This window comes from Centroberyx affinis, unplaced genomic scaffold, assembly GCF_046629955.1.
Source record: "Centroberyx affinis isolate AG114_WGS23_722 - 3 ecotype Tasmania unplaced genomic scaffold, CSIRO-AGI_Caff_v1 ptg002194l_1, whole genome shotgun sequence".
Classification (NCBI taxonomy): Eukaryota; Metazoa; Chordata; class Actinopteri; order Beryciformes; family Berycidae; genus Centroberyx; species Centroberyx affinis.
In genome coordinates, this window is record NW_027280502.1 from 47302 (window position 1) to 69906 (window position 22605).

A 22605-nucleotide genomic window follows, 5' to 3' on the forward strand; every position below is an offset into this window, starting at 1 on the left:
TAAAAAGGATGTGTCGTTTTTAACACATCTTGACAACACACACATACATTTTAATAAATTGTTTTTTATACATTGTTATTAACATATGTTGTGTAATGACACATCCTTTTTAAGCGTGTAGACAATAATCTTGAGTGTAGATTGGCTGTTGTTGTACCGATGCAGGAGGGTTAGATGCAGGGACAGATGCAGGATGGTGAACTGTATGTGTACAAAATATTGGCACCACCTTCCTGATGATGAGTTTTACACAATCCATTTCTAGACCTTTTCAAGGCTGTGAAATTCGTCCTTTAACCTGACTTTTTGGCTTCATCTGCATCTCATCTACATCAAATTAAAAGTGATTGTAGCTTTTACCTGAACAGGGTATTTATTAAGTGACACAGAAACAAATTTCCCAATATTTCACAATAAAAGTAAATCTTATCTCATTTGATCTTATCTTATCTTATCTTATCTTATCTTATCTTATCTTATCTTATCTCTTATCTTATTTCATGGAAAGGTCAGGTGGTCCAAATATTTTGTGCAGTCAGTATATGTATTAATGCAATTTTGAAAGACAGAAATGAATGTGAGACCAGTATGTTATCATTCATTGTGAAATGGTCACATTTAATGGTTGAAACCTGTCATTGTATATACATCTATAAAAAAGACCCCAGGTACAGGTTACGACATTCTACTGCTAATACATACATTATTATTATTATTAAATAATAAACTTTTTGTTCAATGTTAAAGTTACATATCATAGTTTACAAAATAGGATCAAGGAGAATTAAGCCATTATGAATGTCTGAAAAAAAAACTAAGACCCTATATGTGTATTTTTATTATTCTTCCATAAAATAAACAAAATACAATAAAGCACATCAATATTCCTTTGAATAACATAATATTAACTGGTGATATTGGCTATCGAAATGTAAACTGCAAAAAGACATTTTTTTTGTTTGTAAAGGCGACAGAATTTGGAAAGCAAACTCATGTTTTTGTGGTTTTTTGTTACTGTCATTGTATTTTACAGCACAGAGCATAATGGCAAAACCAACATAGCTCGTATCAATGTCTCAATATCCAACTTTGTCTTTATTAATACAAAATCCAGCTAAAACAAATGAGTGGGGAAAGAATCGCTCAGCCTCAAATCCGCAATTTTTTTTACAATCCAAATCCTCCTTGCCGGTGTCTGAAAGCAGAATGTAAAGCTAGTTGTCTAAATAAGCCAGACTAGAAGTGTTAGTCCTTGTACTGAAGTGTCAAAAAATGACTCGCTAAAGTCAGTGTGGTTCAGTTGTTGGTGGTTTACAGATTCAGACTCCGATTAAGTTGCAGGATGGCGGGTTTTATACAAACGGGAGCTGGATTCTACAGATTCGTCCCAAGTTTGATTCCCGCACAGTTTGAGTCGAGATCGTTTGGGCGTCGGCACACGTGTGACTCTCCGGGGTTTTCCACCGCACTACAAAGGCAGGCACAGGCTTCAGGAAGCTTGACAAATCGTTTGGGAACCATTTTGTTTCGGGGGGGTGCAGTTGAGTCTTTGGCATGATGATTTAGCTGTATGGGGACTGCTACGGTAAATGCTTTCTTCTAGTCTCATACATATACATATATATACACATATATATGTATATAGTGCTGCAATCTGATAAAAAAGAGTTAAAATTAAGACTATCAATCGAATGATAAAAACCAAAACAAAAGAGAGATGAGGAGATGGATGTTTTTTTGTTGTTGTTGTTCTTTTCTCATTGGAGGAGTCGGTTTGCTTGTTCTGAAGAGTTGATTCCCAAACCAAACTGTTGTCTGCCAAACAAATCAGTCTGCTGCGGCCCGTCCAGGCCACCAGGGGGTCCTGTAAGACTTGCTGTTTTTGTTGTTGCTGCTGCTGTTGTTGTTGTTGTTGTTGTTGATGCCGTTTTCGTGTTTTCTAAAAGTTCTTCTCGAAGAATTTCATTTTCGCCTTTAACCAAAAATGCTGAAAGCGCATCGTCATTGTCTGATTTAATTTCTAAGTAATCTTAGTGAGTAACTGTGTGATGGACAGTAATGATAAATGCACTGTATCCTTGAAACATGTGCAAAATAGAAACAAGAACAGCCTCCTCTTCCTCCTCCTCCTACTCCTCCTCCTCTCCCTCGGGAATGAGACGTTTACATCTGTAGACAGAGACAGAGAGAGAGAGAGAGAGAGAGAGCAAGGAGCAAGGAGAGAGAGAACAAATTAGGCAACAACACAAGCTCTAGTTTGTCTACTTGGTAGTGTGTGTGTGTGTGTGTGTGTGTGTGTGCATCTGTGTTTGTATGTGTGTGTTTCCATTACCATTTTCACATTTGCTCCACTTCCACACATTACAACACAAAACAATCAGTCATACATAATCTGAACAAACCCCCCCTTGATTAGATAAAATGAGGTGTGAATTATATTGAACAGAATTCAAGTTGTAAGTAGGAAGATATGAAAGAACAAGTTCTCACAGTGAAGGGATCTGAGAGAAAAAAAAAACAGATTCTACGCCACATGGGTCACAAGGTACTTGTGGGGGAGATCTGAAACCAACCCACCGAATTTGGTTTCTCTGGCACTTACAGTTTCTGAGTTTCAGATTGTTTTAAGGCATAAAAAGCAGAAGCGGGAGACAAATCTTCACAAAAACAATAAGGTTCCAGCACCTGTGTAAGATTCAATATAAGGCTGACTTGCTAAGATGGATGCATTTGCATTGTGGCCATACATCACAAAATAAGCCAGGGTGTAATTCAGAAGGTGTATCATATACACGTGAACAAAAATACACAACATGAGATCAGCAACACATCATGTTTCATTTTGCTTTTTTAAGATTATTGTTTTTGGGCTTTTTCTCCTTTATTCAGCAGATCAAAGTGGGATATCAGGTTTTTGAGTGTATAATTAAACTTTTGATTGGATTTCACCTCAATCCCTTCAGGGTCAGTGAAGAAAAAAAAAAAGAAAAAAAACCCCTGCTGGGTCATAAAACAAACGCACCCGATCTCTTTTGCTTGTGTTCTATTAAACATGCTCTTGATGTCAATAGACATGCATTGACTTGCCAATGTGTGACTGACTGGCTGAGCTCATAATCAATGGGAAGATGAGGTGCTTTCGACTTGTCAAGAGCTGTGTGTGAGTGTGTGTGTGGGAATACATCCCTTTGTGTGAGTGCACGTGTCTGTGTGTTTGTGCTTCTGTAAGTGCCTGCCTGAGTGTGTCTGTGTGTGTGTGTGTGTGTGTGTGTGTGTGTGTGTATGGATGTGTGAGAGTGAGACACAGAGAACATGCGTATGTATCTGTGTTTGTGTATGTTTTTGTGTACATGTCAGGTATCTGTGCTACCATTGTGTGTGTGTGTGTGTGCGTGCGTGTGTGTGTGTCTCTATATTTACATGTACTGTATGTGCCTGTCTGAGTGTGACATGTATGTTTGTGTGTGTATGTGTGTGCTTGTGTATATTTGTGTGTTAGTGTACATGTCAGGTGTACATGCTTTCCTTTGTGTATGTGCGTGTGTGTCTGTGTGTTTCTATATTTATATGTATGTACCTGTGAGTGTGATATGCATGTGTATGTGTGTGTGTGTGTGTGTGTGTGTGTGTGTGTGATCTCTCACCACATGAACAGCAGCAGCAGCGCTCCCAGCAGCAGAGGGGATGAAAAGGGGAGGAGCCTGCCGGCTCCGCCCACCGGGGCTACACCCAAACGCGGTTCGACAGAGGCAGGTGCGGGGGAGGGCTTAGTCTCTGTGGAGAACCAATCAGAAAACACATCAACACATATTGATTTTACTTACTTATAATTCTTTTTAATCAATTCTCCCATATGCTTCTTCTGTTGTCCTATTTGTGTACATTTTTTTTTTTTTTTTTATCGTCCTATGGCGCACAATTGTTTTGTTTCCAAGGGGTGAAACGTCTGTGTCGTTTTGATGAATGAACATTGAAAAGTGCTCATCGTGCCGGGGAGCATTGAGCAGAAAGGAAAATACAGTGCAGAGCTAAATCAATTCTAATCTGCAAGCACAATCAATATGGGACTTGTCAAGGCAGTTATGAAGTGAACTGAACAAAAAATCTCATTCATATTGAGGCCGTGGGGGAAATGGAGAGACTGGAAACGAGCGAGAGAGAGAGAGAGAGAGAGAGAGAGAGGGAGGGAGAGAGAGAGACAGCAAAACAAACAACAGAAAGATAAAGGTGCAGACAGACAGACAGGAGGAGGTGACAGAGAGATGGAGGACTGGGGTAAAAAAAAAAAAAAAAAAAGGAGGCGGTGTGTCTTGAGAGCAGCAGCTGGACAGATAGTAAAAATTGGGAAATGTGCTGTGGGGCCATGTGACTATTACTGCTGATAAGAGACGGTCTAATACATATTTCTGAATTCACCTCTGGGTGGCTGTGTGGCAGTGAGAAATTGTTGTGAGAAATTCTCTTCACGTATGCTGTTCTATTCTATTCTATTCTATCTATAATACCATCCTGCTGGAAACGTACACATTTACACACCCATAATGTCGTGGCAACATGTTTTACAGCTCAATAAAACCAAAATTAAATGTGTATATAGAGGGGAAAATTAATAAAAACAATCAGTCATACTGGATGCTCTCAGATACATTTCCAGTTAACATGATTGTGTTCCAAGTTCATGGAAATTCAATTCTATTCTGGTCTTCTCATACATAATATAGCCAATAATTGCTTTTTTACAGCCCAAACTGCATGTGTTTACAGAATAAAGCTAAAATTGAATGTGTATACAGAGGATAAAATTTGCATGTGTACACAGTATAGATGAAATGTTTTTGACAAAATAAAAAAATAAAATAAAAATAATAATAATAATCAGTCACACTGGATGCTCTGTTCTGTTCTATTCTATTCTGTTATGTTGTGTTCTATTCTGTTCTGTTCTGTTCTGTTCTATTCTATTCTATTCTATTCTATTCTATTCTATTCTCTCATACATAAAGCCAATAATTGCTTTCTGGTGACACCATCCATGTTTTACAGCTCAAACTGCATGTGTTTACAGAATAAAACTAAAATTAAATGTGTATACAGAGGATACAATTTGCATATGTATACAGTATAGATTAACTATTTTTGTAAAAAAAAAAAAAAAAAAAAAAAAAATCAGTCACACTGGATGATCTCAGATACATTTAGATACGTTTCCAGCTAACATGATTGTGTTTATGTGTATGGAAACGGTAAGGGGAAAAGCTCGTGGCAAAATATGCCAAAAGTTACAATGTGCTTAAGCCGTCTCCAGCGCTTCAGTCTGGCTTTACACCGCTTGACAAATAGAAATATCACAGTTTAACGTTTTCTAAAACTGGACTATTGCTATAGCTGCAGGCGGCATGGCAGACATTAACTCAGGCACACTGGGTGCTGCGCGGTCTGGAACCCCATACATTTTTATGTTGGGGAGAGAGTATAATTTCCCTCTCCTTCCAATTAATGACTGTTGTGTAGCACCGCGTTGGGACTCAGGAGATATTAGAAAGAGGCAGCCAGGTGTGAAATAGCCAGAGAAACACAGAGAGAGAGAGAGAGAGAGACAGAGAGAGGGAGAGAGAGAGAGAGAGAGAGAGAAGTGGGACACATTTAAGCAAGCGTTTTCAGCAACTCAAATGCAATGCTTCCCGCCTGCAGCGAAACATTTTTCTTCGGAGCGGTGAAGAAAATAAAAATTATGCAGAAATAATGTAATGGTGGCGAGGAGAGACAGGAATGGGACGGAGTGAGAGAGCGAGGCGGAGGGAGGGATGATAGGCGGGCGGAGGGAGAGAGGGAGGGAGGGAGCGATGTGAGGAGGAAAGGATTGAGAAAGGAACGAGGGAGGGATGGGAAAAAGAGAGAAAGGGAAGGGAGATGGGCAGGAGGTGTAGTGAAGGGAGTGAAAATTGCAGGGAGCAGGGAGAGAGGTGAGGGGGAAAATCTGAAAAATTGAAAAATAAGGAGGAGGAAAGTGTAACATGAGAAAGACTGAGAAAAGATGAGAGAGAAGAGAAAAGAGGTGACTAAAAAAGAACTGATAAAAGATCTGTTAGGGGAAGAGTAAATCCTTCACTTAAGTAAAAGTAACAATACCATAATGGAAAAATACTCCAGTAAAAGTAAAAGTTCTGCATTCAAAAGTTTACTCAAGTAAAAGTATAGAAGTATTAGCAGTAAAATGAACTTAAGTATCAAAAGTAAAAGTCCTCATTCTTTCAGAGTGTTCAATTATTGAAGCATTAACCTGTCAGAAGTATTTTAATGTTGTCGGTCTAACTGCTCCATGCACTGTTGGGGAGTTTAAACTCTAACAATGTAACATATTTTATGAGCTTATCGTATGTTTTGCATGTAAAACCTTATTCTGCAAAGTAACTAGTAACTCCAGCCGTCAGATAAATGTAGTGGAGGAAAAAGTACAAGATTTCCCTCTGAAATGTAGTGGAGGAAAAGTAGAAAGTCTCACAAAATGGAAATACTTAAGTGCCAGTACCTAAAAACTGTACTTAAGTGCAGTACTAAACGTATTTAGTTACTTTCCACTTCTGGGATGTGTGTGCACTTGCTCTTCTTCTATGATATGGCGTGAAACATAAGCTAAGTATTTATAAATAGCTGTAGACATGAAGGATATTGGAAGCGATATCTAGTGTTGGCTGCTTGGTGCGAGACAGTGTCCGGTTTCTGTCTGGTGGTGCGGCGGCAGATCTTATATCTTACAGAGGGCTGGAACTTTTTAAAGCCTCAACTGATCCGCTTGTTGCTTCCTGGTTGCTGAGCAATCGTCCAATCACTGTGCGGATGGGATTTCTGAATTTGTGCGCTGTGTTATTCTTTTGAGGTGAAATGAAATGAGGCAACAAAAACAGACACTAAAGTAAGCTACTTTCTCATCTCATCTGTATATACCTGTATACTGGTATATACTGTATGCATATGCACTGCCTGTCAAAAGTTTGGGGACACCTTGCCTTTTCTAAATTTTAGTACTAGTACTTGTGCTATTTACCCCAATTTTCTCTGTCATCTTTCTTTGTCATCGTCCCCAAACTTTTGATGGAGACCTCTGTTCCAAAACACAACATATATAGCCTATACAGTATGTATCCACATTGAAAAGAAATCATTACCTGAAGCTCATCATTAAATATCTCATGAATAAAGGGAATCCAGTCTGCAAAAGCACCGCCAACCAAAACCTTAGGGTTACATACTATTCTTTGAAAAGCATAATAATTGTTTTTATTCTGTGTTATCACGCTTTTGTCACTTTTTGTTATGGTGGATACTGAAATGATGGAAAGCTACAATTTTGATCCACAGCACTTTGAGGCTCAGTGGCTTATTTCATGTACTTGCGATGTTGTGGGTTCTTGTGTCGATCTTGACTCTCACCCCCCTCCCCGCCCCCCGCTCCCCGCTGAGTCTCTCAATTACAAAGCAGTCAAGCTAAGTATAGCATTTGATATGACTGTACTGTCGGTGTTGCTAAAGTGGAGAAGGGTTAAAGGTACGGAGGACGCGCCACACTGCTGACGCATGAAGACAGAGAAAGAGAAACAAGATGAGACAAGATGAGAGAAAGAGAGTGAGAGAGTGAGAGAGAGAAAGAACCAATATGAGAATTAACGTGAATCTCTCTGTGTTGGAGCCATAATGAACTATGAGCTATGGTTATGGTTAAAACTTGGGAAAAAGGGAGTTAAATGTATGAAAGTAATGAAAGTAAAATGATTTATATAATGTGGTATACAAACAGGCTATGGTAAATATGGTATGGTTAAATATAAATGTTGAATGATTTCTGTATGCTTGTATGCTCCCCAGTATGAGACGGGGGAGCGGAACAGTTTTTCGACCGCAAATTATAGAAAAAATACAGCTGAATTCGTGATTAAGTTTTGTTATTTTGAAAGTCAGTTGAAGAATATTTTCGTTAAAATCTTTTGTTAGTAAAATACCTTTGTTGACTCTGGATCCGCGGTTATCGTTTGGATTGCGTGTGTTCAACCCCGCTCAAACAGTGGCTTACTGTATATGGGAACTGTTGAAGCCACTACACTCTGTGTGTTTTATGTTACATAATCAGTTTGATCTGCAGGCGTTTACAGTTATTCTTACAGTTTGTTATACTCATTTTGTTTGCTTAGAATTATTATTTTTTGTCGCCATTGTTTACGTAAGCTTTGGCAACATAAATACTTGTCATGCCAATAAAGCTGATTGAAATTTAAACTGAAACTTTTTGACTCAACCGATGTGTGTTCGGTCAACAAATTTGTCGGCTGAGAAACGCTGGTCATGGCTGAACTTCTCGCAGTCGTGAGCAACCAATCAGATCTCCACGCTTTTTTGATTACCTACTGATGTCATTTTGCTTCATAAACAAAACTGGCAAGCACAAAATCAAAGTTGATTCCAGCCATTCAAAGCTTAACAGTTCTCTACGACTTTTATTTGAAAGACTTCAGAAATAAATTAGCTCTTGCTAGCTATGTAAACTCATCAAAGCGATGTAACGTTATGAAAAACAATACCAAAGCAACGGAAATACATGATACACCGCTACATAGGTGCAGTCAGAGCCTCTGGCCCCGCCCACATTTGGTCAGAATAGAGCGACACATCGACTGAGTTGCTTGCGGTGTCAGTGCAGGTAAGAGGGAGGTAGAAAGAGAGAGAGAAGAGGGAGATAAATGCAAAAGGGCAAGGTGACAGAAAGAGAAAGTATAAGAGAAAGAGAGGGTGATCGATACAGAAAGAAGACGTAAGAGATGAAGGGGAAGAGAAAAAGACAGAGATGGAGAGAGAAAGAGAGGGAGAGAGAAGAAACAGAGAGAGGGACAGAGAGGAGAGACAGAGAGAGAGAGAGAGAGAGAGAGAGAGAGAGAGAATCTAGAGGCAAGAGAAACACAGAGAGGGACAGAGAGAAGGAGAGACAAAGAGAGAGGGAGAGAGAGAGGGAGAGAGAGAGAGAGAGAGAGAGAGAGAGAGAGAGAGAGAGAGAGAGAGGGAGAGATGGAAGGGAAGCAGAGCAGAGGCAGCTGGATAGAGAGGAGGCATGAGGAGAATCCCAATAACCTCCTGTTCTCTCTTGGAGAACAAGGATAATACACTGTCTACTGAATGTGTGAGTGTGTGTGTGTGTGTGTGTGTGTGTGTGTGTGTGTGTGTGTGTGTGTGCACGCTGTGTGTTATCTGTGAGAGAGGCACTGAGTGTGTATGTGTTAAACTGTGTGTGAGGTACACTGTTTCTGTGTGTGTGTGTGTGTGTGTGTGTGTGTGTGAAAGAGATAGAGTGTGGTGTGTGTGTATGTGTGTGTGTGTGTGTGCATCTGTGTGTGATGTGTTTGTGTGTTTTCTAGGTATGTTTGACTTCACTCGGTGTTGACTGTGTGAGGATCAGTGTGTGTGTGTGTGTGTGTGTGTGTGTGCAGTGCCTCTCGTGGCCTGTGGGAGGCGCTGTTGTACTGTAAAACTGTAGGAGACATTGATGGACAGGCAGAGAGACAGGCACATACAGATAGAGAGAGAGAGAGAGAGAGAGAGAGAGAGAGAGAGAGAGAGAGAGAGAGAGAGAGACACATATAGATAGAGAGACAGACAGGTAGAGAGACAGACATACAATATATAGATAGAGAGACAGACACATATAGATAGAGAGACAGACATATAGATAGAGAGACAGACACATATAGATAGAGAGACAGACATATGGGAGAGAGACAGACAGGTAGAGAGACAGACACGTATAGATAGAGGGAGAGACAGACAGGTAGAGAGACAGACACATATAGATAGAGAGACAGATAGAGAGACAAACAGGTAGAGAGACAGACACACATAGATAGAGAGACAGACATATAGATAGAGAGAGAGACAGGTAGAGAGACAAACAGGTAGAGAGACAGACACATAGATAGAGAGAGAGACAGATAGAGAGACAGACACATATAGATAGAGAGAGACACATACAGATAGAGAGATAGACAGATAGAGAGACAAACAGGTAGAGAGACAGACACATATAGATAGAGAGAGAGAGACAGGTAGAGAGACAGACACATATAGATAGAGAGAGAGACAGGTAGAGAGACAAACAGGTAGAGAGACAGACACATATAGATAGAGAGAGAGAGAGACAGGTAGAGAGACAGACACATATAGATAGAGAGACAGACACATATAGATAGAGAGAGAGACAGGTAGAGAGACAGACACATATAGATAGAGAGAGAGACAGGTAGAGAGACAGACACATATAGAGACAGACACATATAAATATAGAGCGAGAGACAGGTAGAGAGACAGACACATATAGAGAGAGAGACAGACACATATAGATAGAGAGAGAGACAGGTAGAGAGACAGACACATATAGATAGAGAGAGAGACAGGTAGAGAGACAGACACATATAGAGACAGACACATATAAATATAGAGCGAGAGACAGGTAGAGAGACAGACACATATAGAGAGAGAGAGACAGGTAGAGAGACAGACACATATAGAGACAGACACATATAAATAGAGAGAGAGACAGGTAGAGAGACAGACACATATAGAGACAGACACATAGATATAGAGAGAGAGACAGGTAGAGAGACAGACACATATAGAGAGAGAGACAGGTAGAGAGACAGACACATATAGAGACAGACACATATAGATAGAGAGAGACAGACAGGTAGAGAGACAGACACATACAGAGAGAGAGACAGGTAGAGAGACAGACACATATAGAGACAGACACATATAGAGACAGACACATATAGATAGAGAGAGACAGACAGGTAGAGAGACAGACAGGTAGAGAGACAGACGGAAACTCATTTGTCTTAGAGAGGTTTCGGCTCAGTTTCACATTCTCCATAAATCCCATTTTTAAGAAAGCTGCTTTCCCTCTTTTGCCTCATATTAACCAGCTTCTGATGTAAAATCCACATCGCACTGCTGCACTGTAGTGACTTTATCTCAATATACTGATCCAGCTGCCTGCTTCCATCCAGGGCAATGCGTTATGTATTTTATTAGGGGTCGGGTCATGATTTGGGATAGGGTTTATAAGGATAAGGGCGATAATTAGGACTATAAATCACCAATATTGGGTTCAGCTTCAGTTCATGTGTTTAAATTACTTGTGTGGTTGGGGTTACAGTCATGGCTTGTGTTAGGGAATAAGGGTAGGGAGAGAATTTGAGTTTTGGCCCAAAATTAGTGATAAGAGATAAGATATCCACATGTGAAAAAAAAAGGGACATCTACTCTTACAAAGGGTACAAGAGTATCTTGTCACCCAATTAAAATTAATTCTGATACTTAAATCCTGGTACTTACTGAAAGGATAGCAAGTAACTTAAGTCCCTGGTTGACAAAATGGGTCCTCTATATTTTAGAGATAATGAATAATAAACTTCAAACAATGACTTTCCAAAATTGTTTGAATATAAGTTATATAGTACAGATAAAGGGTTCAGCTTAGGTGGTAGAAATCATTCAATTGGACTCTAGTATCTGGGCATGGTGTGGTGTTTGGGCTGGGGTTATGGTTTAGGTTGGGGGTTAGATTTAAGGCCATAACCTATACCAATAACAAGCTTCAGTGGTGGAAGTGATTTATTTGAACTCCTCTTTCACATTGCAGTGGTCAGGGTGACGGTTCGGGTTAAGAGAGGCTGCGGTTACGGGCTATAACCTACCGATAACAGGGTCGGCTTCGGTGGTGGTGATCCGCGTGGGCTCTTCAATCCAGGGTGTGGCGTGGACAGCAACGCTCCAGTCGCTCCATGTGCCGATCTCCGTGTCCTTGGCAGCCACCTGGGGAATACGAGGACGGTCAACATTTGATTTAATCGGAAAAGGCGACAGACTATGCAATAACAAAGTATGTAGGCATGAAAAGCGGTAAGCAAAAGAACAAAATGACTGTATAGAAAAAGTGGTTAAAAGATTGGAACGCTTTGGATTTAACTGATTTATTCCCCTGCTAATTCTCGATATGGATCACTCACAGTTGACAGACATACAAGGGTAACATTAGACTTTATTCTCTGAGATCAAATGTATTCTAGTTAAAATTCCAAGTGCTGAAGACAAGTGATTACACAAAATCATTTTAGACATAACCACCTCTACCAACAAAGTGGGAAGTTGTTTGTTAGCAAGACATCTCAAAAAGTAACAAACAAATTTGGATGAAATTTGGTGGAGAGATTTGATTTTGGTGGTTGATCCAGATCTGGGATTTCTGCTATTATCGGGTTTTTTTTTTAGCCATTATGCTGCGTTCATGTGCTGGTGGGAAAGTCCGACATCCGGGACTTCCAAGTCAGCTGCTGAACAGCGTTGCATTCAAGAGTTAATTTCTTCGGGAAAATCAGACAAATGATAAACAAACATAAACCGTTACCAAGACTTCTGCTTTATAAGTTGGAGAGTCGTTCAGAGTTTGAGTTAAGAATCATTGGATTGCACCCAAAAACAATACATCAGTTATTTTCATTTTTCCACATGTGGTATGGCTTTGAAGAGGTTACCTGGATGATGTATTCCTTCCCAGCATAGGCGTCGGTAATGGTGTGGGAGGTGCTATCGGACAGCTCCACCTAGACAGCCAATAGGAGAGAAGGAAGGATCAAAGAGAGTTCATCTGAATCAAAGGAAAGCACACCTGTTCAAATGTGCTTTGAGTTACAATAGAATGAAAAAGCTGCATAAGATGAAAAAGCTGCCAAACACTGCTGTCAGATATAACTACTCTATACCCAAAAGTCAACCTTACAGTATAGTTAAGAAAAACATCCTGATTTGAGAATGAAAATTATGCATTTTTGAAACTATACAAGGGTTTTAGAACGGGTTTCACGGCCCTAGAGTTATGAAACTTGCCGAGGTCATGATTTATGTAAATTCTCGTGAAAAAAATGAAGGGGGAGTTATGAGGTCTCAACGCACGAGCAGCGAAAACATTAAAAGACGGCTTTCTGTCTGAAATAGTTAGTTGTACCCATGAATTATGTGCTCGGTGTACAGCGATCCTGGGCTGCGCCTTTTAATGTTTCATGTTTGGCAGAATCAGATGTGCCAAACAGTATACAATTTTTATTCACTGCTCATTTATTTACAGTACACCTTTCATCCTCTAGGCATGTTGCTACGCATAGGTCGAGTCTGTTGCTTTTTCACTGCAGCGTTTTACATTTCACTGTTTAATTGATTGAACCTTGATTGCCCTAAGCCCCCAACACTACACAACCACTCTCACACACACACACACACACACACGCACACACACGCACACACGTACATGCAAAACACCAACGGCATAAGTGATGAACATTACAACAGAAAGCTTTTGCATCAATGCCACATAATTCTATAATACAATATAATGCATGCCAACAAAACAAACAAAAAAGCCTTTTGTGCACATTTAATTTGCAGAGCAAAACAGAGAGTGAACTAAATGTTTGAGTCACTGGGGAATGTATGAGAGAATGATTTGCTGCTTCTCTGTAATTTACGGTTCATGTTATGAGTGTGTGTGTGTGTGTGTGTGTGTTTGCTTGCCTTTGGCCTGTGTCTATGAGAGACTGAGAGGAAAATAGAGAGAGAGAGTCAGGAGAAAGAGGGAGAGAGACAGAGAGAGATTTTTTCTCCTCATGAAGTTGAATTAAATGATTTAGTGACACGCCTGTTGCCTGCTGCACTCTGCCAATGAACCAAGATTCACACACACACACACACACACACACACACACACACACACACGCACCAATATAGGGGATTTGGATAAACACTAGCAGTGGAACAGGTCAATTTAATAAAACTGTTATACAAAGTAATAAAACTGGTAGGCTATAACAATCCTCAGTCTGGGAACTGGATTACCTCACTTCAGTCATGGCTAGTGACTCGAAAAGCTTCACGCTAGTAGCTAAATAACTTGTTGACATTCCATAACTAGTGAAAATGTTGTGTAGAGCGGTCACTGACTGTTCCATACACTACTAGAAAGCTTTACTTTGCTTTGTTGTTATGTTATGCAATATTCTATCCAGGCTAACGAGCAGCAGCCTTCTTCACTAGCTTACTAATTCAGAAATACCATCTCAGTCTCTTAAAGTTAAATAAATAGATGAAACCTAAACAAATAAACACTGCAGCAAACTGTCAACAAATGGCGCTCCCTCACCTCATATTCAGTGATTCTCGCTCGCCCAGTGTTACAGTCTTGCTAATGTGTGTAAGATTATCTACCGTATTTCCTCTAATAGTGGCCGGTAGTCAATTAAAAGCCGGGTCCCCGATAATGGCTATAGGATATAATATATATAATTTTTGTGGACCAACCAACCAACCAACCGACCGACAGAGCGAGCTATAGAGCTGCTGGTCACAGCTAAAAACAACGGTGGATACCGGTAAACTCCTGGTGCCTGGTGGAAGTCTCTGGAGCATGCCGTTGTCGATTACCATAGTTATCATAATGCATTGCTGTAACAAAAAAACGGCTACCTAACGAACCCCAACAGAAGCAGATCAGAAACCAAGGAGGCTTCGCATTAAATATGAGCAAATATACTTATCAAACAGAGGGAATTAGAAATAAAGGCCTGTCTCTAACATAAGCCTGCTTCCAATAAATGCCTGGTACCCTCTGCAGCTGAGGTAAATAAAGGCCCGGGCCAATATTAGAGGAAATACGGTAATCGTTAATCTATGCTTGAATTGTATTTATTTATTTTTATTTTATTTTATTTTATTATATTTAAGTTACAACTAGATTGAGCTAGCAAAGCAGTTTCATGTTACAGGTTTATTAAGCTTGGGTAATGCTAATGAAACATATGGGGCTAACAGGCTAACGTTATTATGTTATGATACTGAATGACTGCCAGATTCAGATCAGAATCAGATTGTAGCAACATAGTAGAGTGGATCTGTTCTTCTTAACAACACACTGGTGAATGATGTGGTTATCCTGATTATTTTAGGACTGTAGTAACTTCAACTACAGCAACAGTTGATGCTGCACAGCTAGCTTGGCGCCGTGGGACTGGACAGCATCTGGACTTGTTTCAGTGGAGAAGTTTATTCTGAAAATTCTGTCATCATCTACTCCCCCTCATGCCAGTTGAAACACAGTTGAAGTTTGTCCATATAACACACAGGGAGGCTGCAGCACAACCCCATAGCAGCCTTCTCCAAAACAACTGAAGTCAGTGGGGACCAGTTCTTCAGAGTTCCAAAAAGGCCTACAGTATATTTACACCATCATTTAGTGCAAATCTTAACTACAGCTGATTGATTTGCAACAAATAATGGTGTATAGGTCTTTCTATTCACAGTGTGATTGTTTGGCTGTTTTTGTTTTGGAGCTCTAAAGAACAGGTCCCCATTGACTTCAGTTGTTTTAGAGAAGGCTGCTATCAAGTTGTGCTGGCAGCCTCCCTGTGTGTTATATGGACTAACAAATTTCACCTGTGTTCCATTTGGCATGAGGGTGAGTAGATGATGACAGAATTTTCATTTTTGAGTGAAATATTCCTTTAAGGTAGTGATAACTCATGATAACCTGCAGCTATGACATCCACAAAATCAAACTGTAAAATCCCAGCAGATTCTGAAATGATGGGATGGTGACAGGATGAATGTTTGATGCCCACACACCTCAGGACTTGAACTGTGTCGGGTTGTAAATATCAATATATTATATTATGGGGGGGGCAGTTCAGAGCAGCCTGTGATTTGATCAGACTGGGTCAGATTGAATCTGTAAACCCCTCACACTACCACATAATCTATCGGACCCAACAAGGTCTCCACTCAGGATTTCCCCTCCAGCTGTCATGATGGGCAAATCTGATGTAAATCGGCCCTGATCCTCCAGTGCAATGGGTCTCAACCTGGGGGTTGGGACCCCTCAGGGGGTCATGAGATCATTTTGGAGGATCGAGAGATCACTTTGGGATAGGAAAAAAGCATATTTCTACTTTGCAAATATATTATCATGTCTATTTTATCAGATTTTTCTCAAATTTTTGCTTTTTTTCTTGTGAAACACTGAATAGTTTTCAGCCTCTTGGGCTCCTCTGATAATGGATCAAATGAAACAACCTGCAAATCGTTCTTTGGTTGAAATCTGAACGCTTGTGATGGGGGGTCGCAAGTAGGCATCACTTTGTTTTAAGGGGTCACAAGCCTAAAAGGTTTAGTGTGCCTCCAAACCTCCCTTTTTCTTCCTCTCTCTCTCACTGTCTTCCTCCCTCTACCCTGTCCTCTCTCTCTCTCTCTCTCTCTCTCTCTCTCTCACTCCTCTCCTCTGTCTCTAACTGTTTCCGTAAAGTTGACTCCTCTATTTTAAATGTTCTCTTGATCTTCAAAAGCTCTCTTTCTCTTCTCTTTGTCTCTGTCTCTCTGTCTGTCTCTCTCTCTCTCTCTCTCTCTCTCTCTCCCATTCCCCCTCTATTTGGAAGGAAGTGCAGTCTTTATCTGCCTAACAGAGCGCTACATTTATAGGCTTAATTTCATTAGTGGAATGCAATAACACTGCCCAACGTCATCCCAGTTTCTCCTCCACATGCGTGTGTGTGTGTGTGTGTGTATCTGTGATTCATGTGTGTGTGTGTGTGTGTGTGTGTGTTCATAGTATATGTGTGTATGTATATGTATACAGTATGTGTGTGTATAAAGACTTCTTGTGTGTGTCCCTCAAGGCTAAATATTCCACTGTTTACATGTTGTCCAACCAGCATGTCCAACCATAGCTTCTCCACTTATCAGCATTCCTTCCTGACTATGATGTGTGTGTGTGTGTGTGTGTGTGAGTGTGTGCCTGCATGTGTGTTTTCTCCATGTGTGTTTGTGCGCTAATGTCTATGGTGTGAAAGCTTCGATGGTGAGCCTGCATGTGTGTGTTTGCTTCTGTGTCGGTTAGCGTGAACGTGTGAATGTGCCTTATGCGAATCTGTGTGTGTGCATGTCTGTGTGTGTGTGTGTGTGTGTGTGTGTGTGTGTGTGTGTGTGTGTGTGCAACTTGCATTAGATGTGAGTTTTTGAGTGTAATACACATGTGTATGCAGTTTACGGAGTATATGGGTGCCTGTGTGTGTGTGTGTGTGTGTTTACATTTGTGTTTCTGTTGCATTGGTGTCTACTTTTGTGTGTGTGTGTGTGTGTGTGTGTGTGTGTGTGTTGCATGTATATGTGTGGATGTGAAGGAGTATATGGAGTAAACAGCTAGCAGATAAACATTTCCAGAGAGATGGATGTGTTTCTGCGTTGCCAAGTGGATAAACAGGGAGCAGTGAGAGCAGCACTTCATATCACATAGGGAGAGACAGAGAGAGAGAGAGAGAGAGAGAGAGAGAGAGAGAGAGAGAGAGGGAGACAGAGAGAGAGAGAGAGAGAGAGAGGGTAGGTGGATGAAGTGGGGGCATTTGGAAAGGCTGCAGCTATATGGCTGCCAAAAACACTATCAAATCGATCACACTGCAAGACCGAGCCTGCTGTGTGTGGTGGCTGTGGTGGCGGGGTGTGTATTTGTGTGTTGCTCTGTGTGTGTGTGTGTGTGTGTGTGTGTGTGTGTGTTTACATTTTGCGTGTGTATGTAGCGCTGACATATACTGTATGCTGCGGCGTGGGCAACACTGAGCTGTTTAGAGCTGTAAAGGAAAAAAATATATGTAATTTTAAAGTCCTCATACAGCAGTACACACCCTCTCTCTCTCTCTCTCTCTCTCTCTCTCTCTCTCTCTCTCTCTCTCTCTCTCACACACACACACACACTCACTGCTGCCTCCAAACACCCAAATATTTACCTTCCCATAACTGTGACCCATTGCCTTATTGCACATCTATCCACTAACCCCTAGACATAATATAATAATAATCTAACCAAATTCTAACCACAAAATGCTCTGCTTTGAAAGTAATGACCATTAAATGTCCTCACTCTGGAGAATTTTTCCTAATTTTTCTATCCTTACATACATAAACACCATATGTGTGTCCTTATATAATTTTAAACAGCATGTGTGTGTGTGTGTGATACCGAGAATACAGCGATGCCGGCTTGATCTCGTTGCAGGAATTAACATAAAAAGCGACTCGGTGCACCTTTATTTTCGTATATAAACCCTTTGAACGTGGCGATGTGAAAAGTGTTTTTTGAACTCTTATACCCTAAAATAACTCTCAACTGTGTTAAAACTCCACAGAACAAAACCACAGAAGCTGCAGACAGGGCCTCAAGATGGCTGCGGATCATGAGGAGCGACCTGCGGACTACATTATGTTACTCATGGGGGAATGATCCTCCCCAGCTGTGCTGCCTGGACCGAGGGCGTGTGATGTGGAAAGACCCAAAACACCCCGTGACCCCGGGTTACACTCCCAGTCAAAAGTTTGGACACACACACTTTTGACTTAAACTATGGAAGCCCATTTTCGCCAGTGTGATGAAAAAAAAAAGTGTGTAAGTAAGTCATTAGCCTGTAAGTCATTATAATGAGAAACCTTCTCAAAATAATAACTTAGTAGCCTATCTCAAAATAATGAGAAAGTTTCTCAAAATAATGAGAAAGTTTCTCAAAATAATGAGAAAGTTTCTCAAAATAATGACTTAGTATCTCAAAATTAATAAAAACTTTCTCAAAATAATGAGAAACTATCTCAAAATAATGACTTGGTATCTCAAAATAATGACTTGGTATCTCAAAATAATCAGTTAGTATCTCAAAGATACTAAACCATTATTTTGAGAAAGTTTCTCATTATTTTGAGGTACTAACTCATTATTTTGAGATAGTTTCTCCTTGTTTTGAGATACTTATTTTAGATACTAAGGCATTATTTTGAGATACTAAGTCATTATTTTGAGAAACTTTCTCATTATAATGATTTACAGGACCGTTTATTTCATCACACTGGTGGAAATGGGCTTCCATATTTAAACAAATCAAAACTATCTCATATTTTAGATTTTTTAAAGTAGCCGCCCTTTGCCTTGATGGAAAGGCAAAGGCTTTGGAAAGAAATTCATACATAGGATCAACTTCACTGTTTATATTTGTCCAAGAAACACATTTCAAGCATTTAAGCAGAAGCCTTTAGATCAAAATGACATTCAGTCAGGTGTGTCCAGACTATTGACTGGTGTAAATCACTGACGATGTGTTCAAGTGCATCACAAGATGTATGTACTGTATATAGCACTTTTTGTCTTAAATGATATCATCTATCTGTGGTGTCTGATGCATTTCAGGAGTTATTTTGTCACTTTGTTTTGGTGAACCTACTTTCCCTCAACCTGCCTCATCTACTTCTACTTCAGTTCGTGATTTCCTACACACCCAAAATGCCTTTTCCACAATCTCAAGCGAACCGGTTGCATTCAGCTGTGGCTTATACATTGTAGGTGGCGAGACAAATGTCTTGTGGCTGCATTGCATTCTGGTCTATTTCCTGCTCCTGTGGGTGGAGAAATTGGTCTCTCTGCCTCTTCTATGATGGATTTCTCCCCGTGTGATTTTTGAGCGTCTCTTGGTGCAAAATGGCGGCTGTATAGAAAGAAGCCCTCGAGGGACTGACACCAAAACCTGACGTTTTTAAAAAGCTATCAAACTCCACTGTAGCTAATATGAAATGAGAAATAAAAATAAGTAGGAATAAGAAAAATACACCGCCAAACAATAAAGTGGGCCCAGAAATGCAAGGTACGTCTCCAATAGCTGTATATATTTTGAACAGTGTTAATGTTTTAGGGCGGATCTGTCTTTTAACCTAAGACAAGGAAAACTCAAATGTGTGCCAGTGCATATTGTTCAAGAGAATACTAAAGATCGGTTCAAAATTTTGTTAAAACAGTATCTCCAAATACTTCAGGAACCATAATTGAATTGTGTGTGAGTACACTAGGAAAAAAATGGTGTAGGAAATAAAATGTATACCTGGGTGAAAGTAGAAATCTCCTTGGCAGAGAATGAGAAATTTATTTTAATACCCTATTTTCTTGGAATTACATGTGAGAAAGCGCAGGATGGATAAATATATAATTTAAGAAGGTCATCCAGACAAGGATTTATAAGTTTGCTATTATGCTTGAGGACAATATTGTTTCTCTTCCGTATGTACTTGATTGTTAATTCAATGAGATGAGCTGTTTTGTTTGTTGTGTTTATGTGTTTATAGTGTGTATAAGTGTGTATGACTGTATGTGTGGTGGACCCCAGGAAGAATAGCCAATGCTTATGCTGGTGCTAATGAGGATCCTAATAAAGACACAAAGATTTGTCAATAAGATGAGCTACTTGTTCATAGATTTGGAAAAAAAAAAACACACACAACTGGGGTGACAGTAGAGAAGTGGGCTTGTGACCAGAGGGTCGGCGGGTCAAATCCCTGGACTGGCTGGGACCAACTGATCGGGGAAAGAGAATGAGAAATACTCCACCTAACTCAACTATTAAGAGTCAAGATTTCCCTGAGCGAGCTGCTTAAGCCCCAGCTGCTGTGGTTCAACTCTCTGAACTCAGCTTCCAGGTAGGAATATGAGTGTAACCGTGTCAGTGTGAGGCAGGGTGTCGCTGAAAAAGAGCATGTAGGCTCGGTAAAGTAAAGAAAGAAAAATATTTTGTGCTAAAGAGACACGGATGACAGTACACTGAAAAAAGCATCCTGTCAGACTCAGGAAATACAGCATATCTGAGTACAAATGTTCAGTTGCTGCCTCTAGCTCTTTCCCAGGCTGCTTTATGGACAATTAAAAAGTTATTACACACTAAAATGTGATATAATGTTTTTTTTTTGTTTTAGCTGACAATGGTGGTTTTTGGTCATGCTTTTGGGAAAACACATGGTTTGGATGAGTCATTTTATTCCAAAAAAAGCCCTTTAGTGAGCGAGTATTCACCACTCATTTCAGCTAAAACAGTCTGACCTTGCCCATAGAAACTCATCAAAGTCTCCACTGCAAAGTAAAAATAATTAAGTATTTGGCCATTTGACGATTAGCTGCAGTGTTAGCTAAATAAAAAAATAAAGTGTAAGTAAATAGAAAAAGATACAATGTGTTATGTCAAGATGCTTTGGTTGCAAGGTCAAGATACAAGATTGAAACACAAACTCCAAAACTGACTAGGCGGGAGGAGGAGAAGCTTAGAAATTCACACACACACACACAAACACACACACACACACACACACACACACACACACACACACAAAAACACACACACAAACACACACACACACACACACACACACACACACAACACACACACACACACATACACACACACACACACACACACACACACACACTCAGAGCTTCACAAACCCAGACAAAGAGAGGGGCAGAAAGAGGAGATGTGAACATTCCTTGGGGATTGCATAAGGAACAGAGAGAAAAAGAAGTGACCCTTTCCTTCCTCTCCTCTCCTCCTCTCCTCATCTCGTTTCTTCTCCTCTTCTCTTCTCTCCTCTCCTCTGCTGCTTCCTCTCCTCTCTTATCCTCTCCTCTCCTCTGCTGCTTCCTCTCCTCTCTTCTCCCTATCCTCTCCTCGTCTCTTGTTTCCTCTCCTCTCCTCTTCTCTCCTCTCCTCTCCTTGTCTCTTGTTTCCTCTCCTCTTCTCTCCTCTCCTCTGCTGCTTCCTCTCCTCTCTTCTCCTTTCCTCTCCTCTCTTGTTTCCTCTTCTCTCCTCTGCTTCCTCTCCTCTTTTGTTTCCTCCCCTCTCCTCTTGTTTCCTCTCCTCTCCTCTACTTCCTCTCCTCTGCTGCTTCCTCTCCTCTCCTCTCCTCTCCCATCCTCTCCTCTTTCGTTTCATCTCCTCTCCTCCACTCCTTCCTTTCCTCTTCTCATTTCCTCTCCCTTGTGTATCTCTTACTTTCCTTCCTTCACTCCTTTTTCTCACGCCTCTCTTCATCCCTCCTTCCACCCTTCCCATCCTTAACCACTCCATCTTCCTTCTCTGCCATCTTCTCACTGTTCTGTCCTTCTCCTCCCCCCTTTACTCTCCTCCCTACCTCCCTCCATTTCCTTGTGGGACACTCCCTCCTACCTCATCTCCTCTCTGTCATCCTCTCTCATCCCTCCTTCTCGACCTCCATCCTTCCCTCCCTACCACTAGCGGAAATGTTGGGACTGCAGTTCTATGCTTGTATTACATTTTATTGCTTCATAGTTTTTTATCATTTTTATTATTTCTAATGTTTTTATTGATTCTTGTATAGTCTGTGTTGTGCTTATATTCGTTTTGCTTATCCCACTCACATACACATACATATATATATATATATATATATATATATATACACAGTATATATAGTGACACAGTGATGTAAATAAAAGAAGGGATAAACTATATGACCTTCAGTTGGTGATCATCATAAGACAACCACTGATTTAAATAAAAATCTGTTATTGTTTCAGAAACATAAACATCCATTTATGCTGTCTTTCCCTTAAAAGAGCTCTTCCTCATACTTTACATAAGTTTGCTAATACTTGCAATGATGTATACAACACATTTAAGTAATAAAGATTCATATTAACTTAAAAAAGGTGGG

At 40.3% G+C, this 22605-nt stretch overlaps 1 long non-coding RNA gene across 1 annotated transcript; it reads right to left on the reverse strand.

Moving 5' to 3' along the window:
- Positions 1-618: 618 nt before the first annotated feature.
- On the reverse strand, positions 619-12641 carry LOC139655163 (uncharacterized). The gene is made up of 4 exons (XR_011696057.1): positions 12573-12641; positions 11736-11853; positions 3645-3774; positions 619-2169 (listed from the first exon to the last, which is right to left on the reverse strand). It is a non-coding gene; the product is annotated as an uncharacterized lncRNA (long non-coding RNA).
- Between the last annotated feature and the right edge of the window lie 9964 nt (positions 12642-22605).